The following is an 8,326-nucleotide window of genomic DNA, read 5'->3' as shown; positions in this document are numbered from 1 at the left end:
TTAGTGGAGAGTTAGTTTTCAAATTATATCCTAATAAGGTCAAATCAAATGTTATTTGTCAAATGCGCCGAGTATAGCAGGTGTAGACATTACCGTGAAATTCTTACTTACAAGTCCTTAACCAACAATGCAGGTAAGAAACAATAGTTAAGAACATTTACAGAATAAACTAAAGTAAAAAAAAATAACTAGGCTATATACAGGGGGTAACGGTACCGAGTCAATGTGCTGGGGTACAGGTTAGTCGGTCAGAAGTTTTAGAACACCTACTCTTTCAAGGGTTTTTCTTAATTTAACTATTTTCTACATTGTAGAATAATAGTGAAGACATCAAAACTATGAAATAACACATATGCAATCATGTAGTAACCAAAAAAGTGTTAAACAAATCCAAATATATTTGAGATTCTTCAAATAGCCATCCTTTGCCTTGTTAACAGCTTTGCACACTCTTGGCATTCTCTCAACCATATTCATGAGGCACCTGGTATGCATTTCAATTAACAGGTGTGCCTTCTTAAAAATTCATTTATGGAATTTATTTCCTTAATGTGTTTGAGCCAATCAGTTGTGTCGTGACAAGGTAAGGGGTATACCAAAGATAGCTCTATATGGTAAAAGACCAAGTCCATATTATGGCAAGAACAGCTCAAATAAGCAAAGAGAAATTACTTTAAGACATGAAGGTCAGTCAATATGGAACATTTCTAAAACTTTGAAAGTTACTTCAAGTGCAGTCGCAAAAACCATCAAGCGCTATGATGAAACTGGCTCTCATGAGGACCGCCACAGGAATGGAAGACCCAAAGTTACCTCTGCTGCAGAGGATAAATTAATTTGAGTTACTAGCCTCAGATTACAGCCCAAATAAATGCTTCACATAGTTCAAGTAACAGACACATCTCAACATCAACTTTCAGAGGAGACAATGTGATTCTGTGAGGACAGACGCTGGGAGACGAGAAGCAAGTACAGAAACATCAACTGTTTAGAGGAGACAGACCTTCATGGTCGAATTGCTGCAAAGAAATCACTACTAAAGGACACCAATAAGAAGAAGAGACTTGCTTGGACCCAGAAACACGAGCAATGGACATTAGACCGGTGGAAATTTGTCCTTTGGTCTGGAGTCCAAATTGGAGATTTTTAGTTCCAACCACCGTGTCTTTGTGAGACGCGTGTGGGTGAATGGATGATCTCCGCATGTGTATTTCATACCGTAAAGCAGGGAGGAGGAGGTGTTATGGTGTGGGGGTGCTTTGCTGGTGACACTGTCTGTGATTTATTTAGAATTCAAGGCACACCTAACCAGCATGGCTACCACAGCATTCTGCAGCGATACGCCACCCCATCTGGTTTGGGTTTAGTGGGACTATCATTTGTTTTTCAACAAGACAATGACCCAACACACCTCCAAGCTGTGTAAGGGCTATTTTACCAAGAAGGACAGTGATGGAGTGCTGCATCAGATGACCTGGCCTCCACAATCCCCCGACCTAAACCAAATTGAGATGGTTTAGGATGAGTCGGACCGCAGAGTGAAGGAAAAGCAGCCAACAAGTGCTCAGCATACGTGGGATCACCTTCAAGACTGTTGGAAAAGCATTCCAGGTGAAGCTGGTTAAGAGAATGCCAAGAGTGTGCAAAGCTGTCATCAAGACAAAGGGTGGCTATTTGAAGAATCTCAAATATAAAATATATTTTGATTTGTCTAACACTTTTGGTTACTACATGATTCCATATGTGTTATTTCATAGTTTTGATGTCTTCACTATTATTCTACAATGTGGAAAATAGTTAAAAAATAAAGAAAAACCCTTGAATGAGTAGGTGTTCTAAAACTTTTGACCGACTAACCTGTACCCCAGCACTGTACCCCCCACTATAATAAACAGTGAGTAGCAGCAGTGTAAAAATAAGGGGGGTGTCAATGTAGATAGTCCGGGTGACCATTTGATTAATTGTTCAGCAGTCTTATGGCTTGGGGGTTTGAATCTGTTAAGGAGCCTTGGCGCTGCGGTACCACTTGCCCTGTGGTAGCAGAGATAACAGTCTATGACTTGGGTGACTGGAGTCTTGACAATTTTTTGGGCCTTCCTCTGACACCGTCTAGTATATACAGTGCCTTTAGAAAGTATTCAGACCCCTTTACTTTTCCCACATTTTGTTACGTTAAAGCCTTATTCTAAAATGTATTACATTTTTCTCCTCATCAATCTACGCACAATAGCACATAATGACAAAGCAAAAACATTTTATTTTTGCTACTGTCACGTTCCTGACCTTATTTTCCTTTGTTTAACTTTGTTTAGTTGGTCAGGACGTGAGCTGGGTGGGTAGTCTATGTTATGTGTTTCTATGTGGGGTTAAATGTGTTGCCTGATATGGTTCTCAATTAGAGGCAGGTGTTTGACGTTTCCTCTGATTGAGAACCATATTAAGGTAGGCTGTTCTCACTGTTTGTTTCTGGGTGATTGTTCCTGTGTCTGTGTCCGTTGCACCACACGGGACTGTTTCGTTTGTTCATTCGTTTGGCTAGTCTTTCCTGTTCGTGCGTTCTTCGTGTCTATATGTAAGTTCTTATGTTCAGGTCAGTCTACGTCGTTGGTTTGTTATTTTGTTAATTATCAAGTGTAGTTCGTGTCAGTGTTCGTCTTGTCTAATAAATTCATTATGTCTACATTCAACGCTGCATTTTGGTCCGACCCTGACTCCTCATCCGAGGAGGAGGCATTAGACAGCCGCTACAGCTACTTTATAAAAAATAATGAAATACAATTTACATAAGTATTCAGACCCTTTACTCAGAACTTTGTTGAAGCACCTTTGGCAGCAATTAGGGTTGCACATTTTGGGGAATATTCAGATTTGGACACTTTCTGTGGGAATTAACGCAAATATATGCAAATTAATATTAATACCATTTAAATGTAAAGGTTTTTTGCATTGGATATATTTACCATATCATTTGGAGACAGAAACAAACCTTTTACCTTATCATAAGTAGACATAATTGCAAATGATTCCAATAGAAATAAAAACTTTAAATAAATGAGTTGACTCTTCACATGGGAGGATTTCACTGAACAACAAAAGAAAGGGAATATTGAATGATCTCCAATGATCCATCGCAACTCCCTAAAACGTTTTCAACATACATCTGTAAAATTATAGTCTAGAAACGAAAGCTTTGGAAGCCTGAGAGGAAGACAACCATGTCTTCTCCCTGGACCTCCTCAATGTTAACCTCTTGAACATCAGACTCTGAGGCCTCATCTTCACTGTCACTTTCCAACCTTGTTGAGGATGGCTCGTCAGGCTCAAAAAGCCTCAAATTTTCCTGGATAGCCACCAATTTTTCAACACTTGTATTGGTCAGCATGTTGCGTGCTTTGGTGTGTGTGTTCCCAAACAAGGACCAGTTACGCTCTGAGGCAGCTGATGTTGGTGAGATTTGGAGGATGATGGAGGCAACAGGGGAAAGCCTCAGATCCACAAAGTCCCTTCCACCAGGTGGCTGATGAGATATGTTGGCACGACTGCCATATTGCATCTCTATCCCAAAGCCCTTGCTTGGAAGTGTTCTTTGCCAGACTGCCGAGAACCTAGCCCTCATCCAGGCCAAGGTGGCGAGACACGGTAGTGATGACAACATAGGCCTTGTTGATCTCTGCACCAGACAGGATGCTCTTGACAGTATACTTGGGGTCCAACATGTACGTTGCGGCATGTATGGGCTTCAGACAGAAGTCTTCATGCTTTTTTATATATTTCAGAACTGCAGTTTCCTCTGCTTGGAGTAACAGTGAAGTGGGCAGGGCAGTACGGATTTATTTTCTCAGACCGGATGGCATTGTCTTCCTCAATCTGTGCAATGGCTACTGCTATAGGTTTCAGGAGTTTCAGGCTCCTTACCACTCTCTCCCGAAATACATCATCCAGGAGGATCCTCTTGATGGGGCTGTCCATATCGGCAGACTGTGATGTGGCCATTTCGTGGAGAGACTCCTTCCCCTCCAGTTTAACCAAAATATGCCACAAGACCTATGCTGCCACCACCATGCTTCACCGTAGGGATGGTGCCAGGTTTCCTCTAGACGTGATGCTTGGTATTCAGGCCAAAGGGTTCAATCTTGGTTCATCAGACCAGAAAATATTGTTTCTCATGGTGTGAGAGTCTTTAGGTGCCCTTTGACAAACTCCAAGCGGGCTGTCATGTGCCTTTTACTGAGGAGTGGCTTCCGTCTGGCCACTCTACCATAAAGGCCTGATTGGTGGAGTGCTCCAGAGATGGTTTTCTTTCTGGAAGATTCTCCCATCGCCAAAGAGGAACTCTGGAGCTCTGTCAGAGTGACCATCGGGTTCTTGGTCACCTCCCGTACCAAGGCCCTTCTCCCCCGATTGTTCAGTTTGGACGGGTGGCCAGCTCTAGGAATAGTCTTGGTGGTTCCAAACTTCTTCTATTTAAGAATGATGGAGGTCTCTGTTTTCTTGGGGACCTTCAATGCTGCAGATATTTTTTAGTACCTTTCCACAGATCTGTGCCTCGACACAATCCTGTCTCGGAGCTCTACGGACAATTCCTTCGACCTCATGGCTTGGTTTTTGCTCTGACACGCACTGTGAACTGTGGGACCTTATATAGACAGTGCCTTTCCAAATCATGTCCAAACAATTGAATTTACCACAGGTGGACTCCAATCAAGTTGTAGAAACATCTAGGATTGTCACGCCCTGACCTTAGAGTTCCTTTTATGTCTCTATTTTGTTTTGATCAGGGCGTGAGTTGGGGTGGGCATTCTATGTTTTGTGTTCTATGTTTTCTGTCTTTGTGTCTGCACCAGACAGTACTGTTTCTTGTTGTTCTATTTTTGTTATTTTGTCTTAGTGTTCTGAGTTAAATAAATGTCATGAACACATACCACTCTGCACCTTGGTCCTTCTCATTCCAACAACCGTTACAGGATGATCAATGGAAAGAGGATGCACCTGAGCTCAATTTCGAGTCTCATAGAAAAGAGTCCAAATACTATCTATTTTTTATTTTTTTTTGCAAAAAAAAATAAAAACCTGTTTTTGCTTTGTCATTATGGGGTATTGTGTGTAGACTGCTGAGGATTTGTATTTTATCCATTATAGAATAAGGCTGTAATATAACAAAATGTGGACAAAGTCAAGGGGTCTGACTACTTTGAGGGCACTGTAGGTCCTGGATGTCAGGGAGCTTGGCCCCAGTGATGTACTGGGCCGTACGCACTACCCTCTGTAGTTTCTTACGGTTGGATGCCGAGCAGTTGCCATACCAGGCGGGGATGCAACCGGTCAGGATGCTCTCGATGGTGCAGCTGTAGAACTTTTTGAGGATCTGGGGACCCATGCTAAATCTTTTCAGTCTCCTGAGGTGTTGTCGTGCCACCTTCACGACTGCATTGGTGTGTTTGGACCATAATAGTTTGTCGGTGATGTGGACACCAAAGAACTTGAAACTCTCGACCCACTCCACTATATCCCCATCGATGTGAATGGAAGCATGTTTGGTCCTCCTTTTCCTATAGTCCACAATCAGCTCCTTTGTCTTGCTCACGTTGAGGGAGAGGTTGTCCTGGCACCACACTGCCATGTCTCTGACCTCCTCCCTATAGGCTGTTTCATCGTTGTCTGTGATCAGGCCTACGACTGTTGTGTCGTCGGCAAACTTAATGATGGTGTTGGAGTTGTGCTTGGCCACACAGTCGTGGGTGACCAGGGAGTACAGGAGGGGACTAAGCACTCACCCCTGAGGGGCCCTTGTGTCGAAGATCAGCGTGGCAGATGTGTTGTTGCCTACCCTTACCACCTATGGGCGGCCAGTCAGGAAGTCCAGGATCCAGTTGCAGAGGGCGGTGTTTAGTCCCAGGGTCCTTAGCTTAGTGATGACCTTTGTGGGTATTATAGTGTTGAACGCAAACAATGTGATGAAGGTACAAACAATTTAATGGAGTCTGCATAAATAGTAGCCTACATGAACTCCACAATATTTTTAAGATGTGCAGTTCCATTGGTGATGGTAAGTTAGCCCAGGATGTTCAACAATGAACTTTATAAGATACTTTAAATCATATGACAAACAAGTTGTCTGTGCTCTGTTTAAAACATGTATCCTTCCTATAACAGGATACTGGCCTGCATCTGAAGTCCATGCATTGGAATCTTCCAAGGTGTAGAAACAGCATTAGGCAAGAGATTTTTATTCTGTTTCCATGATCATAAATACCAGCATAATAAACAATACAGTACATACTGTTTCTAATAAATCAACTAGAGCAATGCCAAGAGTAAATCTTTGAACATTGTGTTCTCACTGGCCTCATTGCTCATATCGCTATTGCACGCACAGCCCTTGACTTCTGTCAGGCTACCACCAGAGTTGGGATAAATTCCATTTTAACTCAGTCATTTCAGGAAATGAAAAAAGAAATGTAGTGAGTTGGAAATCAACTGCATTATTACACATCAAGCCACGAATCAAGGTTTTTCAAATCTTGTCAATCAAGATGTGACATTTAGATGTCTACATGTAGCCTACTTTATGTAACACATTGAGCGTTGCATAGCTACTTTTTATTGTGTCACCATAAGTCTAGAGCAGTGGTTCCCCAATGCTAGAAGGGGGGCCAGGTGAAAGAGTTTGGGAGCCTCTGGTCTAGAGTATTACTGTAGTAGTACTAGTGTCATTATCACCCACTTAGCTAAAAGTAGCTGAGTGACTGTCTGCTACTTACCTGGTATTGACTTAGAAAATACTTTAAACAATAGTAATCACATTGTAATAGAATACTCATTATCTTCCGATACTATTTGTTTGCAGGTAATTTCCATTTGTGTTGAATTGTTTTATGAAAGTGCTTGATGATATACTGTGAGTGTAAGTTTTGCGAGAGAACATTAGTCTTAACTTCTGCTAGAGAACATGTTAACTCATCTCCCCTCAATGCAACAGCAGACAAACTATATTATTCAAGGCACATGCCTGTCTGTGAGACCAAGACTGCTTTAGTCCACTGAGCAAAAGCTTAGGCATTTGATCTGGGAGCAAGCACAAGTCTTCAGGTCACAATTATGAGGTATCATTTCCAGCAAGTCTAGGCTATTCCTCCCTCTTGCAAATGCACACAGACTACTTCCTCATGGGGAAACACAGTGGTGTGTGTGTGTCTGTGCATACATTTGTGTATGCGCAGTTTACTCACAGAAGTACTCAAAGCCTTGTAATAAAACACTTCTTGGTGGGCATGTAGGGGCACTTTGAAGTAAGCCCTTGCACTCTAAAAATAAAAGGTTCCTGGAGTATCCTTTAGGGGTTTTTCAAATTGAAATTGTGGGGGAACTCCTATAAGTTCTTCGAAGAACCCCTTTTAATGTATCCTTGAAGATCCTTTTGAAGAACCTTTTGGGTTTCAATTTTTATCTACCCCCAACCATATTATTATTAATAATAATATGCATAACAATAACACAATATTTTTGTTGTCAGTATTTATTATGATTTAAATGGCAAAGCAGAATACAAATATCCAAATATGAGTTAAACTCCCAGCAGAGCCCCAAGTCCAATGGGTATATCCTCTGATGTGTTGATGTTAATGTGTTGATGTTCTCCGTATACATAGCCAGAATGATTTTGCAGTGCATGGTGATCAAACAGGTTTCCTGTTATATTCATCAGAGATGTACGGGTGTGAAGGCTGTGAATCCAGAAAATAGCACATGACAGTATTATACCTTGGATTTTGTTCAGATACCTGCAGACACAGACACAAAAGTGAGCAGTTCAGTCATCGGCACCCAATACAGCTAGCCTTCAACATATTCTCATATCATTCAGTACATATTCTTACCTCTTTGTTGATTGATGTCCATTTTCTGTTTTAGAAAGATTTGCACAAATATGAAAAAAATAGATGGTATCATCATAAAACAATATCAATTTAGATCATACAAGAGATAAACCTGTAAAGAGGCAAACTACCATTTGACCTAGAAAGCTGTGCAAATCATTGGTTTCACCAGCTGTAGTTCAGTCTTGTCTATAATAACGAGGTGTCCCAACAACTGAGTAGAACTTCAAACACAAAATCTTTAATTAAAAATGGAACACACAAAACCTGTTAGGAATGTTGCCACAGACATCTGTGTTTGAAGTCCATGAGTGCTGCCTGCAGTCTTAAGTATGTATCATACTTGTTGCCATATATATAATTTTTAAAAGAAAAACAATATATATTGCAGATATTGAAACATATTAGCCAAAAATAACGAATACAATTATGCTCTTCTGTCACATAGA

This window comes from Salvelinus fontinalis, chromosome 4, assembly GCF_029448725.1.
Source record: "Salvelinus fontinalis isolate EN_2023a chromosome 4, ASM2944872v1, whole genome shotgun sequence".
Taxonomy (NCBI): domain Eukaryota; kingdom Metazoa; phylum Chordata; class Actinopteri; order Salmoniformes; family Salmonidae; genus Salvelinus; species Salvelinus fontinalis.
Note: the sequence above shows the minus strand (reverse complement) of the source record.